A 19,431-nucleotide genomic window follows, 5' to 3' on the forward strand; every position below is an offset into this window, starting at 1 on the left:
AGCTTTGCGGAGTTACCTAGATCGTTTATTCATAAGTTTTCTTATTTCCCCGTTTATCCATGGAAGAGAATTAATTCTTACTTTTGCTTTCCTTTTCTTCAAGTGTTCCTTTGCAATGTCATTGTACATGTATTGTAATAACCAGCCGATTTTACGTTTATATTAATCAGCCATAAACTAATTAGCTCCGATTAAGAACTTTCCTTGGCTCGTCATACCAGGTATGAAGACCCCCTAAACAAATGCAACTTCATCCGACCGTAATTAACGATCACTATTGCCAGATTTCATACGTTGGGGAACTGGAATCGAGTTTCCTTGTTTGCCGGATCACTATGCTCCACCCGCCTGCGCAGTAGTTAAAAAGTATTCTGACATTTTGTGCAATCAACCATAACTTTACTCGCGTGACTAAATTTACACTCTGTAACACAAAATATCGCCCGTTGGAAGGACTAGGTTAAATTGAGAAAGTAATCAATTTCTTGCGTCATAAATGTAATCAAGATTGGATGCGTTATTCAGTCGAGGAAAGTATATTCAAAGCCTTACGCATTTATGACAAAGCCACTGAGTAAACAAAGCCACTGAGTTTAATTTCTGACCGCTATAAGGTGAGGTTCAGAGACTCAACTTCATTTCTTTTGTCCTCTTTTGTTTGGAAGTCAAAAGAAACTAAGTTTCCCTCTCTTATCACCAGTGACTCAATGTATATATTGGTCTTGATGCGGAAATGTTTCTGTAAGGTTTGATCAACATCATTTACTATCATCAGCGATTCAGTATAAACGTTGATATTGATGCGGACATTTTTTTGTCCTTGGGTGGGGCCAACCTCAACCGTCTCAGAGTTTAACTTCTCGATTTCGGTGAGTAATAATAACTTCAGTCTGTTCATATCATATCTATAGATGTCTTACTTCATATGAATAATTTCTTTGTATCTAATAAGTAAACTTCTGACCCTGGCTACGAGTGTTAATTCACAGGAAGATACAGTTTGAAATCTTTTCGCCAATTTCCCGCATAGTTTCTACGCCTTTACTAAGGTTAATTGTTTACTCGTCTTGGATGTGCCTCAACAGGCTGCCTAATTAGATACTGAAATAAAACCGGTCTCTCTGGATCTGAACTTGTTCGGCTGATACGAAAAAAAAAAAAAAAGTCTTTTTATAGGATTACACAATACTGGTGAACCAGTAGTTTCCATTGTGGTTGAACATAACATCATTAAGAACATCATTAAGAACCCCAACCGGCCGGAGGCAAACCAGTTGGCTATTTACAAGCGTGGCCAAAGATCTGAACTCGGGGCTACCGTGAAACAGATCCAGTGGTCAGGGTGGGACTCGAACTCGGGAGCGGCGGATTACGAGTCCGACACTCTAACCACTTAGCCACACTGCCTCCTATACACCTCCTTCCGGTGTACCTAGTCCTAAAAGGACTAGGTACACCGGAAGGTAAGTATCCAAGAATCTGCTTTGTAATGTACTTCATAACAATAAAACCGGTTGGTCTGACGGTTTTCCCAACCGCCCTCAAAATCCGTAAACAGAAGAAGTGAAATCCGTGAACAATAAAAGTGAAACAAAGGCCGTTATTACGCGCCCCAGGGCGTAGGAGCCAACCGAGTTTTTTCAAAGTTTTTATCAATTCCATAAATGCAGAATAGGTCGCAACAGCTCTCATTCTGGATATGAACTTGTTCGGCCGCAACGAAAATTCTACACCCTAATGTAAACAGCAAAACATCTCGTTCATTATAAGTCAATGACGAATATAGGAATAGGTTCTAGCATGCAATAAGGTTTCTCCGCTTTGCACTCTCTCGAAAGTTGAGCGTCAAAAGACGCAGAAAATAGAAATGAAATCCGTGAACAATAAAAATGAAACAAAATCTGTAATTTCGCGCCACAGGGCGTGAGAGCAAATTGAGTTCTTTCAGAGTTTTTATCACAGGCTCACAACCAGGTTCAAGAGAGTTACACTAGCTTCGTTTTGTTTAGAAAATTTCCAAGTAACATGCTCTTGCTCGTCGTTCTCTTAAAACCAATCAAAGTGGAAATAGCAGTGGAATCACAATAACGTGATTTGATCACATCACCTGTATACCTTAGGGGGCAGTAAATAGTTGTTGATGCAATGGATGGCAAAGTGTTCTTACTTGTTGATATCATATTCATAAATGTCTTAATTGATGTGAAAAATTTCTCTATATCTCAGAAGAAAACTTCTGACTCTGGCTACGAATGTTGATTCACAGCGAGATATAGTCTCAAATCTTTTCGCCAATTTTTCTGCATTGTTTCTACGCCTTTACTAAGGTTAATTGTTTGTTCGTCTCGAATGTGCCTCAACAGGCTACCTAATTAGATACTGACATGAAACCTGTCTTTATAGATCTGAACTTGTGTTGTGAGGTAAATTGGAAGTTGCTATTTTAAGACTTTTTCAGTTTAGCTTTTTGTTTTGTTAAGCCTTGCCTTTTGCGCCTACGTGTTGTTTTGGTAGATTTATAGTTTTGGTATTTTATTTTTAGTATGTACTTGAACTAGGCTCAGTAGGCTCATAGGTTGTCGTGTTTGGGTTAGTAAAGCTGACCTTGGGTTTTACCCACACTGAAGTTCCTGTTTGCGTGCGCGATTCTTGTGCGCAGCTCGACCGTTGGCGTTTAATTGGTTCCTTGGTGCCCGCCATGTACTACGGAGCGAGCCACCCAATTTCCCCCCTTTTGCAAAAAGAACGGATACGCTACGAAAACTCTCACGGTCAGCTAACCCAAACATGTCTGCGATTTTTGTATTTAATACGTGGGCACTCCTGAATAAAAAGAGAAGAGAAGAAAGAGAGATCTGAAGCGTTGTGGTAGTCGAAGCTGTAATGACTCACTAGAGAAAGAATAAAAAAGAGAAGAGTCTAGATTCTTGGTACCTCCCTTTAATTCTTAACTCGGCCAAGCGAGTTGTAAAACCCCCAACACTTGTTCGGCTGATACGAAAAGCACTAGGTACACCGGATGGCAAGTATCCGAGAATCTGCTTTCCAGTGTGCTCGTTAGTAATAAAACTGGTTGCTCTGACGGTTTTCCCGACAACTCTCAAAATCCGTAAACAGTAGAAATGAAATCCGTGAACAATAGAAGTGAAACGAAGGCCGGCTACAAATGAAGGCTGGCTACGAATGTTGATTCACAGCAAGATATGGTTTGAAACCTTCTCTCTAATTTTTACGCATTGTTTCTACGCCTTTACTCAGGTTAATTGTTTACTCGCCTCGAATGTGCCTCAACAGGCTACCTAAGTAGACATTGAAATAAAACCGGTCTTTCTTTTTTTTATCTTTATCTTAAAAAAATAACTGACAAATATAATCAACTCTCAGCTGGCAAGTATCGCCTGATATCATTCAAATCTAGCCGATGCGGAAGTAACAGTTGTATTTGAATGATTGTATATATTAGTTAGACACGTCATGCATGCAAACGTCACACTTCCTGAGAACATGAACTCTCAGCTCTCAACAAAAGCAGAAGAAAAAGGACACAGACAGATCTTTCTCTATTTCTTCAACGAGCTCAAATTTACCATCTTTTTTATTCTATTTACAAACAGGACACTGTCGCCATTGCTGGTCATATAGAAGTATGCAGGATATGTTTATTAATTCAATAGATTCATTTGATTTCAGGTCGCTGAGAAGTGAGGTTAGGTCACTTAAGTCAGTTCTTTTTGTTTTCTCTTTTTTGGGGAATCCGCAATGAATACTAAGCTTCTTGCAATTATCACCAGCGGTTCAATATAAACGATGATCTTGATGCGAAAATGTTTTCCCTAGGTGGGACCATCGCCAACTTCTCAGAGTTACACTCTGCGATTGAGCTGAGTTATAATAATGACTTCACTTTGTCATATTTTTTCTGTGTAATATGCACTTGTTCACGGTTTTGTTTAAATCAGCCAAATTGGGAACTAACAGGCACACAGAAGCTTACTTTGTAGTTAATTTATTGTGTTGTAGATGGGGTTTTAGAGTAAAGTGGCTTATACCGTACGTATACGTAGTGGTATTCAATCTCTAATAAGAATGTTCCTGAAAAATAAAAGATAAATCTGGTAAACTGATGCTCTTGATCCAATTGCAAGTGAGGTCTTAAGGGAATGTGGTGTTGTTTGGCAAAACTGAACATTTATGAAATCGTATCAAGTTGTTCAGGCTGTGAGCAAGTTCCTTTAGATTTTCATAGCTTTCTTTTTCTTGAATATGAGACCAGTGCCTTGTTACTTGTAGAGACCAAGCGATGCCACGAAAAAGACTTTCATACCTTTAGGCTTTAAATATAAAGGAGTAGGTTGAGATCGCTTTAGTCACTCTAGATAGTTGAAGATTGGGAAAAGAAAACGGTTCAAAGGAAAAGTGCAGTTTGCAGTGTGTGCCATTTTATTTCTATCATAGCTATGGTAGTTGTGGCGGGCTCTTTTCAGCTTTTGTTCCTGAGTCATTACAAAACACTTGTGTCCACGAGTGTGTCAAAGAAGGAAGATTCCTTTGAAGTATATTTGGGTCCTTGCATATAATTTGCTTGATGTAAACAGAAAATGAACAAATTTAAACTTACAATAATAAGGCGTTTAGAGTTAAAACATAACATGCTAAATTCGATTGTTGGTAGTCTGTTGGAGTGTTGCACGGTTCGAATGATTCCCAGAAAGTAAATCGCCAAGTACAGACTACACAGGAAGATTAGAGTCTAAGAATCTCGGTTCCATTTCACTTGACGAGAATAAAAACAGACTTTCTAGATCGGGTTTAGTTCTGCCGGTGCCCACAGAATCACAAACGGAAGTATATAAACGATGCTGTACGACTGTAAATATATGTATATATATATATATATATATATATATATTACACGACTCGGGCAGTCAGAGGGCCAATAACTGAAATCAACCAATCAAAATGCTCTATTGCCGGTCAATATTCTCTCAGTATTGGACCGGGCACTGTCCCAAATGGTCCCGAATGATACCGCACTTGTGTCCCTTTGAACTTCAGTCGTGTAATAAATCTCTTATTAACCAAGCTTGCTCGGGATCGTACTGGAAGAATATCGGCCCTCGGTCTTTTTTGTACGGACCGAGCGCAGCGAGGTCCGCACTGTCAAGACCTTGGGCCGATATTCTCCCAGTACGCCCCTCGCGCTTGGTTAATAAGATATATTTATTTAACAATTATTTGTTGGATATGAGATGATTATAGCCAACTCGGCGCTACGCGCCTCGTTGGCTATCTATCATCTCATATCCAACGCGCGCTCGTGGAATAATCGTTTTATTAAAACGCAACATTAAATTATTAAATTTTATTAAATTTTGAGCTCCCTATCAATTTTTATGCGTACGCTTACCGTATCGTAGTTTATGGTATATTGGCTCATATACCATAATGGCTAAGCCAATGAAAAGTCTTGAATTGCATTATATATATTATATATTATATATATATATATATATAAGTAGAAGCTTGTAAGGGGTCCCACAAACAATGCTGATCAGTCTCAAACGCGCTGCCTGGAGGATCACTGAAGCGATCGTGGGCTCTTGAAATAACGTAAATAAGAGCAGAAATGTAATGGTCAAGAGGCCAACTCCAATGTAGCTTTGTTGGTTTAATAGCTCGACGTTTCGACCGTCTCGGTCTTCTTCAGGAGCATACTAATTACATGAGCAATATTCAAATTTAAAATTCGTGTCAACAGTAAACATGTCATGACGTAATAATATAAAAATAGAGTAGATAACAGCGAAACGTGTCATGGTGTCTAAAATAGATAAATTAAAGTAGTTATAATTCATGTAGTAAGCTTATTGATTGTAGGATTGAGTCTTAATATCCAATAATTTTCTCTTGCTTTTCTGATTTCTTGATTTTGACTTCTAACTTTTTCAATAACCGTAAGTTTAAGATGGTCGACTCCACAGTTCTTAAAATGTCTGACAGAGGGTATGTTTTTATGTCCACCCTTGATGTCGCTACGGTGTTGATTGCCACGGAGGTGAATTGGGTGACCTGTCTCGCCTACGTACTGATCGTTACATTTGCTACATTCAATCAGGTATATCACATTGCTAGTCTTGCATGACGTGTGTTGTCGCAGTGTTATCGTTTCTCCTATAGTGCTGCTTTTAACTGACCCTGTAAATTTCCCGTATGTTTTGCAGCAGTTGCATCTTATGTCAGCCCAACAGGGCCAGAATCCGGGACTAGTGGTTTGCAATGGTTTCTGCTTTTTATGTTTATGAGAGAAATGAATTTTGAGATTTTTGTTAGTTTTGAATGATCGACCACAGATTGTACAGGTAGTGTCAGATGGAACTTGAATGTGTGGACTGCTTATACCGTGTGGGGATTCATCAGTGGAGAGGGTTGTGTCAGCGGCGATCGGCGATCGCAGTCTCTTGTGGGTAAGCATCTGTGTTAAATTACGCCCTTGTCGATGGGCAACGAGAGGTGTTTCTTTGAATATGGCCTGTGTGTTGGACGAGGTCAAGAGTATTTGATGGTGCTCCTTGAGGATTTTGTGGATGTTTGGCAGTGCTGAGTTGTAAGTTATTACAAGTGGTACACGGCCAGTGGAGGAAATAGGTTTGCTTGTGAGCGCTTCCTGCCTTGATGTTCTCCTTGCTTTCATGATACATTCCTTAATCAACTTATTCTTGTAACCTCGCTTAAGTAGTATGTTGTGTACCTCACGTGCTCGTTTTTCAAAAAACTCGTTGTCGGAGCAGATGCGTCGTAGTCTCGATGCCAAGCTGTATGGAATGGATGTTTTAGTGTATCATGGATGACAGCTGGTCCAGTTTAGGTATTAGTGGGTATCGGTAGGTTTTGTGTATAAGTCTGTGCTAAGTTCGCCGTTGTTTTTGATGATGACTTGAACGTCTATAAAAAGGGATACTTGTAGTTGATGTGGTTTGATCAAACTTGATGTGTGGGTCAAAGGAGTTACAATTGTTAAAGAAGTTTTTGAGTTTTTCTTCGCCGTGTGTCCATATGAAAAAAATGTCATCAATGTATCTGAACCAGACAAGAGGTTGGTCAGTAGCTTCTATCAAAAAGCGATTCTCAAGGCGACCCATGTAGAGATTTGCGTAACTCGGCGCCATTCGTGTTCCCATAGCTGTTCCTGTTTGTTGAATGTAATGTTTGCCTTGAAAGGTTAGGTTATTACAAGTTAGAACGAGATTGATGAATTGTCCGATAGTTTTCCTTCTGTTCATGAAGTAGTCGCACGCTTCCATGCCACCATCATATATTTAACAATTATTCCACGAGCGCGCGTTGGATTTGAGATGATAGATAGCCAACGAGGCGCGTAGCGCCGAGTTGGCTATAATCATCTCATATCCAACAAGCGCGAGTGGAATAATTGTTTTATTAAAAACGTTAAATTAAATTAAATTTTATTCAATTTTTAGCTCCCTTTTAATTTTAATCTGACACGTACGCTTGCCATATTTGTAGATTATGGTATATTGGCTGATATACCATAATGGCTAAGCCAATAAAAAGTCTTGAATTGCATTATCCAATGATCTGGTTTTTAATAAATATATATATATATATATAAGCGAAATAGGCGACGTAGGATCCAGGACAGTGCTCGACAATGAAGGAGCGATTACAGTAGCAAAAGGACTACTCAAGTTATGCACATATGGATTTTAGTACAGCCTGTTTCGTAGATCAACAAAAGTTGATCCACTCATCAGTGAAACTCCATACAAACTAAGGCATCGTGACGGTTAACTCCAATTAATTAATCCAATTTCTCCAGTGAGAGTTAACCGTCACGATCCCTCAGTGTGTATGGAGTTTGACTAATGAGTGGATCAACTTTTGTTGGTCTACGAAGCAGGCTGTATTAAAATCCATATGTGCGTAGCTTGAGTAGTCCATTTGTAACTATATATATATATATATATATAACTGCAGACAGTACTGTTTCGGCCTTCTGGGCCTCATCAGTGCAGTTTTTTTATGTTTAAGGCGGACGGCCAGGCTCCCGTGAGGGCGGTGCAATGCCTGCCGACCTAAATGTCTAATCCAAACCCGCCGCCAGAGTGCAAGGGCTTGAGGGTTGGGACCGCCATAAACGGAGGGCCCACCAGGACGCCAAACTCGCTGGGGGATCGAACCCCACCTCCCAGGTTAATCACACACTTTCAAAGATTAAACTCCCATGCTCAGATTAGTGATAATGGTTAGTCAAAGCACCAAAATACCACACTCACGCATACCCGCTGACACACTTACCTACAACAGTAGGGACAAAAGCAAACAAAAACATGGACAAAACATGAATAGAACAGAACCACTGTGCAGTACACCAATGAAGGAGACCCAGCACAAGTGGCTACATGACAGACACAACAGGACTGAGACGGAACAAAACCCCTGTGCAGTACACCAATGAAGGAGACCCAGCACAAAAGGCAACATGACGGACACAGGGACACACGGGGGAGAAGGGGGAGAACTAAAGATTGAAGACCAGAGAGTTGCCTGAGACAGAAGCAATAACGCCACGAGCGCACCACTGTCTGTGGAAGAAGCGACGACGTCTGCTAGATTTGCACCGCCTGAAGGCTAGAGGTAGATAAAACTTCAAGCGGGCTTTAATGGACGCAATCACCGCAACGGCACCAGGACGAACATTACGGAACCGGTAATCGTTCCTACACAACCAAATACAGTACTTAGAAACATTAAGAAGGTAGACGAAACCCCAAGGGACAGAAATCAATTCACTCGTCTTAAACCCGAAAAGAACATGACGTAAAAGAATGACAGGACTCATAGGGGAGAAAACGAACAACAAAGACTGGACCCAGGAGAGAACACTCTGAGCAAGCGGACAATAGTAAAACAGATGCTCAAGTGACTCAACCTGGGGACCGCAAAAACAGAACGGAGAAACCGACAAACCAAAAAGAGAGAGACGCCGAGCGGTGTACAGAACGCCATGCGCAATCTTCCAGTTAAGGTCGGTGACACGACGATCCAGGTCGAACATCGACAGGGTACGCCACGTGGCAGGCCAATCAAGATTAGGGAATTGAAGTTCATACTTGTACACACAACGGGGCTGGACCATGTTCTCAGAAAGGAGATACAAATAGCATGACTTAGAAGACATGCTGACAACAGGGGAACAGACCAAAGGAGACGAAGAAGCATAAACAAGGCAATCCCTGGACGTGGCAAAAGACCCATCAAGTTTCCGCCACGCTAGGATCAGAGACTGGTAGAATGGTGGCAAGGCTCTAGAGTCAACAGAAAAAGGGCGGGAAAACGCAACGAGAGGAGAGACACCAAGGACAGACTGAAACCAAAACGACATCAGTGAGACCCAACTGGAGGGAGAGGAGGCAAACCCCCTCACCCATTGACCCAGAAGAGCCCACACCTTGAAGCGAACACTGACCACTGAAAAACCACCAAAAAGAGCTGGCTGCACTACTGCAGCGCGGGCGACGAGCTCCCGCTTGCCAGACCAAAAGAATGAAAACACAAGTCGAGTAAGCTCCGTCTCCACCCAAGCCGGCATGTGGATGAGTGACGCCACATACCAGACCCGGGAGAGGGCGAGAGCATTAATAACGAGAGCCTTGCCGCGAAAGGTCAGAACACGTGAACGCCAGGATTTGAGAACATGGTCCACCGCAGAAATGCGCGGGCGCCAATTATCCTCTTCCAGGTTACCAGGACCGATAAACACTCCAAGGACCTTGAGTTTCGAAGGTGTCCAATCGAAAGGGACGGGGGAGTCCGTACGGCCCCGCCAGCCGCCCAACCAAAGGCCCTTGGACTTTCCGAAATTGATCTTTGACCCGGACGCCCGCTCATACTGATGATAAACTTCCAGAGCAGCTTTGATCCCATCGTCGGATGTTAAAATTAACGACGTGTCGTCAGCATACTGAGATATGGGGGATAGTGGGGGACACCCCGGGAGGGAAAGACCAACGATACGGGGGTTGGAGCGAATACTACAGGCAAGGACCTCCGAAACCAAAACGTACAGCAGAGGAGACAGGGGACACCCCTGCCGGACACCTCGCGAGAGACCGAAAAACGGTGTCAGATGACCATTTACATTAATGGCACTTTGGACCTGCCTGTAGAACAAGTCTACCCAAGCAATGAATTGGGGGCCGAAACCCATGGTGACAAGGGTAGATCGCAGAAAGCCCCAATCCACCCGGTCGAAGGCCTTTTCTTGGTCGAGGGATAAGATTGCAACCGCGGTGCCCGTAGACTCCGCATAACTCACAACATCACGGAGAAAGGTGACATTCTCCCCAATGAACCGACCCGGCACTCCACACGTCTGGTCCCGGTGCACGACCAGGTGAATGACACGGAGGAGCCGGCCAGCAATGGTTCGTGATGCCAGTTTATAGTCGACATTCAACAGCGAAATGGGACGCCAATTCTTTGGATCAAGACGATCCCCCTTTTTAAAAGACAACGAGATCACACCTCTACGCTGAGAGAGAGACAAAGAACCGGAGGAAAAACAGTCGTTAAGAACAGCTACGAGATCAGCACCGACTACGTCCCAGAAACGAAGATAGAACTCCTCTGGAAGGCCATCCAGTCCAGGAGCCTTGTTCCGCTTCATGCCCTTGAGAGCCTCATAGACCTCGAGGGGGGTGAGGAGGCCCTCACAACTATCAGCCCGATCTCGCGGAAGGACAGAAGACAGATTACCCAAAAGAGAAGATTGGATCAAAGTGTCAGTAGGAGAAGCCGTATATAAGTCGGAATAGAAAGAGCCGAGAGTGGCACACAAAGCAACAGAAGAAGAAACAATAGAGCCACCGGGCTCTCTCAGCGCAGAGATGCGGCGGTCGGCAGACCGCTTCTTTTCCAGGCGGAAGAAATAGGCCGAGGAGGACTCACCCTCCTCAACCCACTTAACTCTTGATCGCACTTGAGCACCCTTGGCAACGTAGGTGTCCATAGCTGCCAGATCCGCCAGCGCAGATCGGTAAGGGCCCGCGCAGGAGGTCATGCCAGCATCCAGCTTGGCCCGAAGATGATCGATCAAGCGAACGAGGGCAGCCCTCGATGCAGTTGTTTGAGATGACTTTTTGCGACAGTACCTGATGGTAAGGCCTTTTATCCGACCTTTCCCGCGGTCCCACCATTTGGCGAGAGAGGGGAAGCCAGGAAGGGTACGACGCCACGAAATCCACTCTTCCCTAACGAGCTGGCAATATTCCGGGTCATCTAACATGGATATGTTCAGTTTCCAGTAGCCTGGCCCAGGTGGGACGACGTCGGGAACAGAGACAGACAGCACTACTGCACTGTGGTCCGAAAAGGGGCAGCAGTACATAGCGCAAGAGGACACCGCTGGGAGCCAGGCAAAGGGCACCCCAAACAGATCAATGCGCGACGCCAAACTGCCATCCCACCTGGTCCAGGTGAAACCCGAGGAGGAGGGATGGAGGTAACGCCACACATCCATAACACAACATGCCTCGAAAAGCTGGGCCAGCGAAGAGGAACTGTCTCTGTATGAACTTGCAGGTTCAGAACCACGCCGGTCAAGGGCTCGGTCAAAGACGGCGTTGAAATCCCCAGTAAGCACAGTAGGGACAGATGGATCGACTTTTGAATGGAGGTCATCAAGGAATTTATTCCGCGCAGGGTTGCAGTTAGGGGCATAGACACAGACCACACGGAAGACTTTGCCAAAGAGAGAGAATTCACATTGCAGATAACGACCATCGGCAGACCAGGAGTTTAGAAGAGATAAAGAAGAACGATAGAGAATAATACAACCACACGAGTGAACAGAACCAGGAGCCAACACAGACGAAAAGCCGGACGATGAAAACCACAAAGAACACTCAGCCAGAGTGACACAATGAGTTTCTTGCAGGCAGACAACATCAACCTTCACGGGGAGGGAACGCAACCACTGCAGAAAGCCAAACCTTTTAGACTGGTCCCGCAGACCATTACAGTTTAAGGTAAGGATGGAAAGAGCCATCACTGCGCACAAAAGGGAAGCCATCATGCTTAGGTCTTCTTCTTACCGCCCGAGGACCTCTTGCCAGCCTTACCCAATGCTGCTGCAGATGGTTTTGCAAGCTTCTTACGCCGGGACAAAGCCGACGTAGCCGGAGGTTCTGGATCCGGGTCTTGGGGGTTGACTCAGAACCAGCGTCCGATGCAGGCCTCTTACGAGTAGCCATGGCCGGAGCTGTATCCATTTCGGAAAGCTCGTCGGCCAGGGCCAAAGAGCTAACATTATTCTTACTGGTACCTTTACCACTAGTAGAGCCTTTTTTGGCATTCTTATCCTCTTTACTATTTACTTTAGCAGGGACCACACTTGCAGTTTCCCCTTTGCTAGATAAATTATCAGTAGCGCTACCGTGATTAACGTTAACTACACTAATTGAATTAGGGGCACTGTCAGTACCACCATTTACTTCATTACTAGACACTAGTTCACTATCATTATTTTCAGTTGACCCAGAAGGGATCTTACCCGAGGCGTCTGCCCCTCTAGTTTGCTCATCATTCGGAGCCTCACTATTTCCTTTACAATTACTGACATTACTCTCTGACCCAGTCCGAGGAGAAAGATCAGTATTAGCGCTGGCATTGGTTAGATACTCAGCGAGCTCAACCTCTTGTGGGGCACTATCAGCAAGTTGTCTAACAAAACTATTAGCTGCAACAGACAGCATTTGGACTGCCTGGGTAGCATAAGCCTCATCCTCAAAGAGAGGAGCACCCGACACCGAGGCCTGGGTACTAGCCGCTATCCCATCGGCCACAGGGTCACCACTGGCCGGGGGGACGACAGGAATCTGTGCCTGTACCAGTTGGCCGCTGGAGTCCAAAACAGGGGTGCCCAATTCCATGCCTGACACCTGGGAGGCCGCTTCACCCACCAAGGGTTCGGCTTCACTATCACCATCGACAGCGTCTTCGCACTCGATATCATCAGCCGCCTCAGCAGCATCGCCCTCATCAATGTCACCCCCATCATCGCCAGTCCCTTCCTCCCCACCAGCGCTACCAACCGGGCCCCAGGGGCCACCGGGGGCGCCTGGGGAAGGTTCCATGCAGATGTACACTCCCTAGCAAAATGCCCCGCCTTGTGGCAGCGGCGGCACTTACCCTTATCAGGGCACTGTTTTGCCGCGTGTCCAACTTGTCTACAAATATCGCATCGCAAAGGCTGGTCACGGTACCACACCTTGCAGCGAATACCCCCGATGGAAATGAAACGAGGGATTTCCTTTTTGACAACCATTCTGACAAGACGGCAGCCAGTAGAGACTGACGGCTTGCCAGGCCACATTTGATGGCGGACAGACTTGATCTCACCATAGCTTGAAAGCGCGTTCTTAACTGATTCCACTGGGCCCTCATAAGGAAACCAGTGGACGACGACCATACTAACTTGAGGGGGTGGTGGGGGGGGAGAAATGACCTGACATTCGACCCCATTAAGAACCATCGACCCACATTCCTGATAGTGGAACATAGCTAACGCACCCTTTTCATCATCAAAAGTCACCCTGGCAATAAAACCGGGGCACTGCTGGATAGACACAACTTTAGCAACATGCCCAGTTTGCTCTTGGAAGTGGGCATCTATATAACTAATTATTTGTGTGGAACTTGTCCCATTAGGGAACAAATTACAACGTATGTCAATGGTTCTTTGGAAACCAACCATAATTAAGATTTTGTAGTGCCCAGAACTCAACAAGAAACGTGAGTTCGGCCCCACGTAACGTAACACAGCCCAAAACTGGATGGGCGACTGAAAAATTTTGTTTCGCCGAAAACACACCGGAAAAATCGGAAAACGCCGAACACCCGGAAACCACGGTCGAGAAAGGCCGAAGAAAGGACTGAAAAAACCCTCCGAAATCGGCTCGAAGCCGGAAATCGGCAGGGTTGCCGAAGAAGTCCGAAAAACGCCGAAAGATAAAAAGGCGAAAGAGGACTAAAATCAACCAAAAGACAAATACTCACAAGAGTCCGTGCCCCAAGAGTGATCCTGCGCAGAATCCCAAAGTAGAGTGAATACTGTGGAGGTGAAGGAGTAAATCCTGGGCCTCATCAGTGCAGTTTTTTTTTTATCTTTAAGGCGGACGGCCAGGCTCCCGTGAGGGCGGTGCAATGCCTGCCGACCTAAATGTCTAATCCAAACCCGCCGCCAGAGTGCAAGGGCTTGAGGGTTGGGACCGCCATAAACGGAGGGCCCACCAGGACGCCAAACTCGCTGGGGGATCGAACCCCACCTCCCAGGTTAATCACACACTTTCAAAGATTAAACTCCCATGCTCAGATTAGTGATAATGGTTAGTCAAAGCACCAAAATACCACACTCACGCATACCCGCTGACACACTTACCTACAACAGTAGGGACAAAAGCAAACAAAAACATGGACAAAACATGAATAGAACAGAACCACTGTGCAGTACACCAATGAAGGAGACCCAGCACAAGTGGCTACATGACAGACACAACAGGACTGAGACGGAACAAAACCCCTGTGCAGTACACCAATGAAGGAGACCCAGCACAAAAGGCAACATGACGGACACCGGAACACACGGGGGAGAAGGGGGAGAACTAAAGATTGAAGACCAGAGAGTTGCCTGAGACAGAAGCAATAACGCCACGAGCACACCACTGTCTGTGGAAGAAGCGACGACGTCTGCTAGATTTGCACCGCCTGAAGGCTAGAGAAAACTTCAAGCGGGCTTTAATGGACGCAATCACCGCAACGGCACCAGGACGAACATTACGGAACCGGTAATCGTTCCTACACAACCAAATACAGTACTTAGAAACATTAAGAAGGTAGACGAAACCCCAAGGGACAGAAATCAATTCACTCGTCTTAAACCCGAAAAGAACATGACGTAAAAGAATGACAGGACTCATAGGGGAGAAAACGGACAACAAAGACTGGACCCAGGAGAGAACACTCTGAGCAAGCGGACAATAGTAAAACAGATGCTCAAGTGACTCAACCTGGGGACCGCAAAAACAGAACGGAGAAACCGACAAACCAAAAAGAGAGAGACGCCGAGCGGTGTACAGAACGCCATGCGCAATCTTCCAGTTAAGGTCGGTGACACGACGATCCAGGTCGAACATAGACAGGGTACGCCACGTGGCAGGCCAATCAAGATTAGGGAATTGAAGTTCATACTTGTACACACAACGGGGCTGGACCATGTTCTCAGAAAGGAGATACAAATAGCATGACTTAGAAGACATGCTGACAACAGGGGAACAGACTAAAGGAGACGAAGAAGCATAAACAAGGCAATCCCTGGACGTGGCAAAAGACCCATCAAGTTTCCGCCACGCTAGGATCAGAGACTGGTAGAATGGTGGCAAGGCTCTAGAGTCAACAGAAAAAGGGCGGGAAAACGCAACGAGAGGAGAGACACCAAGGACAGACTGAAACCAAAACGACATCGGTGTGACCCAACTGGAGGGAGAGGAGGCAAACCCCCTCACCCATTGACCCAGAAGAGCCCACACCTTGAAGCGAACACTGACCACTGAAAAACCACCAAAAAGAGCAGTGCAGTGCTGATGCTAGGATGGGGGAGAACCGATATGGTTAACCCGAACGATCCCACATTTGTGGTATCGTCTACGCCATGCCAGAGTGCTCAAACTAGGAAAGCCTAGTGAGCTATGCCCAATGCTAGCGGCAATGACTCACCCCACAGTGCTCAATTTGTGTAGGGATTTCTCAGCATAGTTGATCCGATCAAATAAAACGTGGAATTGACACCGAATTGGGTAACACAGCGCAGTATATATGTTGAGTTAGAAAAATACAAAGACTACGCTTTCGTCCCTACACACCTGTTTCATGATTGCTCACTCATCACCCTGGTGAATGAACAATCACGAAACAGGCTCGTCCTTGTATTTTTTCTAACTCAACATATATACAGAGGATGTTACACGGCCGGGCGGGTATTCGAATTTTATCTCCCTGTGTTGTAAGTATAGAAGATAAGATTCGTATCCCCAAGCGGCCATGTAATGCTCTGTCTATTTTATAGATGATACTGATGAGATTTCCACATAAAACACAATGAAATTTCAAAACAACCGGCCGCGCGCCGGAGCGGCAAGCTCTCTTGTAATTGGCTAACCGTGGTAGTAACCATGGCGACACCAATATCCTCACACGCGAGAGATAAAAATAGTATCTTCACTGTGCGCGATTAAGACATGATTTTTTTAATAAGAGGAAAAATCCTGGTATTTTAACAATATCTATACAATAAATATATGTATTCAAACGCAACTTTTTAAGTGTTGTAACCAATAAATAGTAAGCTCGATTCTTGGTGCCGGTCAATTAGACGAGGTCTAACCCAAACCGTGGTTTTTATGCAAATAGTGGGCCCTACGTATTCTCTATAAGAAGGTTGTTGTCATTTGATAAAAGTCCTTCCACTGCTAGCTTTTGGTCCTCTTCCCACTGTTCACAAAAGTAAACGTTCATAGAAAAGATTCAGCAAAATTCAAGAAAGTTTATAACGCAGGTTTTGTTAAACAACGGCTAATCTTTGTTTAAATAATGTACATATTTATTTCGCATAATCGTTGCAGTGAACGGCTTTCAACTTGAAGAGCGTCTGACTCCAAGAGGCGTCATGACTTAACTTGTCAATCAGGAGGAACTCAGGCGTGATTCATCGTTTATTACCCAAGAGGTTCAGTGTCTGATGAAAGTGGTCAATCTTTGCCAGGGCGAATCAGAGCTGTAACGATGAAACAATGAACTGCTCCTAACCTGAACTGATTAACAAGGATCTGTACATTCAATATATCACTTACTTATATCATAAAAGAATAAAAATTCTATTTTTGCCGCAAATAGAAACGAAAAGCAGTATCATTGTCTGCAGTGATTCAGACAACAACTCAACTGACAAGTTGTTCAATCAGTTGATTCCGGGAAAAAAGTTATGCGTATTTCACTTTCGTCAAATGCTTAAACAACAATTCGTATGATCCAATTCCGTCAAACCAATAACACGAATCTAGAAGGGAGACTGCTTTGTATGGAACATGAACTCGGAAAAAAAAGGAGTTTAGTTCCAAAGAGGGTCTAAATATATGGAAATTTCCCGCTAAAGAAATATCAATTTAATTTAATTTCATTTAGTCCATTTTACTGCATTAAGTTTTGCAGTGGGGAAGGAGTAGAAAGGAACGTGATAGGAACCATTCGTGCTAGTCCACCCTCCCACTCATCCCACCCCTGGGGAGGACATCCATCACACAGTAATCTCGTGTGTGGAAAATTAACGTCTCATACAATTGAATAATAATAATCTAATAATCTACACGGGTTCTCTTAGCTGTGGAGTATCACTGAGTTATTTCATTCCCAAGAAGCTGAGACGTAATATGGTGTGTCAAGAGATATTTTTTTGGAAAGCCACTGGAGGGTATGCCAAAAACATTATTTCAACATAAGAGAAATCTGTAGTGACTATACACGATTGTCTGGTGATCAAAATAACCAATCACAAGTCCTACATATGTAAAAGCTAATGTTAGCTTACGGGCGGAGGCGCTTAAAAGGCGTGTTATTTTATTTACTGTAACAGCTGTAATTTTTTAAATCCTCAATTATAGAAACTAAGGTTGAAAACTACCGTATATTCGGTAGTTTTCAACCTTAGTTAAAAAGTTAACCTTAGTAAAAGTAGTGGCATTTTTTGACCGCTCATTGATGGAGCTGATAATGGAAACTCTATGTCGCACTGATTCTTACTGCACCCTTCCGTCATACATGATGAATATTGACTTCTCAAACAAAACACAGGTTGCTCTGTACTTTATACTTCCCAGATATTCCAATTTATTATATCCATTTTGAAATCACCATCAAATCCTGTAATTTGATTGGTTCAAATTGTATGATTCAAGCACGAATCCCACTATTTTCAGTCTGAATCGCATCTTTTTGTTAGCAAAACAAAATTCATACAGCACGATCCTCGCAGTAGATAGCGCTATTTAAGCAATAGCAAAAATCAGACCTGAAAAAAATCAGGCCTGTCCATCTACTGCGAGGATCGTGCCATATGTATCTAATACCGCAGTTCAAAATATATGAACTTCATATATTTCATTGTATCTGAAAACAAAATTCAACACTACATTTAGTCAACCAATCATATTGCAGGATTGTATATAGTTTTCCAATCAGATTAGAGCAAATAATGTACACAAAGTGAAATCTTTTTCAAATTTTATTTCCTATGTTTGACATTGCAACTACTCTCTAAAGTGAACAAAGTGGAGCTTCATTTACATAAATCCAGAAAATGTTCAATGTCATACAATTTCAGTCTGATATCAAACTTTTGATTTCATATCACACTCCTACTACGCCATTATGTGATTTAATTTGTTCACTCGTGTTTGATATCAGATCAAGTTGCACTCCACTCAGTTCAATGACCATTATTTTTTTGTTTAGGTAAAGTATAAACATTCCCAATAAAATATAAATAACACATTAACTTCACTATGGCTCATTGTTACTATTAGATAAGATTAGTGGGCCCTTGAAATTTGTAAGGAGGCAGGCTATAGTCTATGACTGATTGACTGAACTCAATGTAGATGATGTTACACCAGAATCAAAAAAGTGGTATCCTTTGACCCTCCTTATTGCTCTTTCAACATGTATTCTCAAACTTGCTATTGTCTTTGTTTTCTGAACATCCTGGGCAGAGAATTGTTCCAGACTTTCTAGAAACGGTGGGGATATTTAGTTCCACCCTCTTCTCCCTCAGCAAATCTTCAATGTCAAACCCTTTGTCAGCCATGACCGAGTCCCCAGGCTCTAACAAATCTAGAATTCCACTGCACCTTGTGATTCCCTTATCACTTATCCCTCCAGTGTAGAGGGTAGAAACAAAACTAATAACTCCATAAGGGGTAATACCTATTAAACCTTTTAGTGTAGTATTACTTTCATAGGTAGAATAAAGCTGTGACTGAAGTAGTAGTGAGGTAGGTGTTTGCACAAAAATCTCAGTACAATCTAATATAAGACGCGTGCTTGCATAAAGCCTTTTGAAACCTTCTGGCATATAGCTATTGACATCTTCCCTTGATGGCCAAATCACTTGACTCCCAAGAAAAAAATACGAAAAATTAGCCCATGTGATCACTTTTCTGCAAACTGATGATCTGTGTATCTGAAACCTATGTGCCAAGTCCTGCTCAAATAAACCAAGCTTGAGTCGCACACAAAACATAAACAACTCATCTTCAAGAAGCATATTACTTGAACCTGGTCTACTAACTCTTTCAGCGGAAG

The 19,431-nt window shown here is 43.6% G+C and overlaps 1 long non-coding RNA gene across 1 annotated transcript; it reads left to right on the top strand.

Annotated features, from left to right (window-relative positions):
* The first annotated feature begins 581 nt into the window (after window positions 1-581).
* LOC148727916 (uncharacterized) lies at window positions 582-18,625 on the top strand. The gene is made up of 2 exons (XR_015989046.1): window positions 582-614; window positions 16,698-18,625. It is a non-coding gene; the product is annotated as an uncharacterized LOC148727916 (long non-coding RNA).
* The last annotated feature ends 806 nt before the right edge of the window (window positions 18,626-19,431 follow it).

This window comes from Stylophora pistillata, chromosome 6 (genome assembly GCF_964205215.1).
Source record: "Stylophora pistillata chromosome 6, jaStyPist1.2, whole genome shotgun sequence".
In the NCBI taxonomy this organism is placed as follows: Eukaryota; Metazoa; Cnidaria; class Anthozoa; order Scleractinia; family Pocilloporidae; genus Stylophora; species Stylophora pistillata.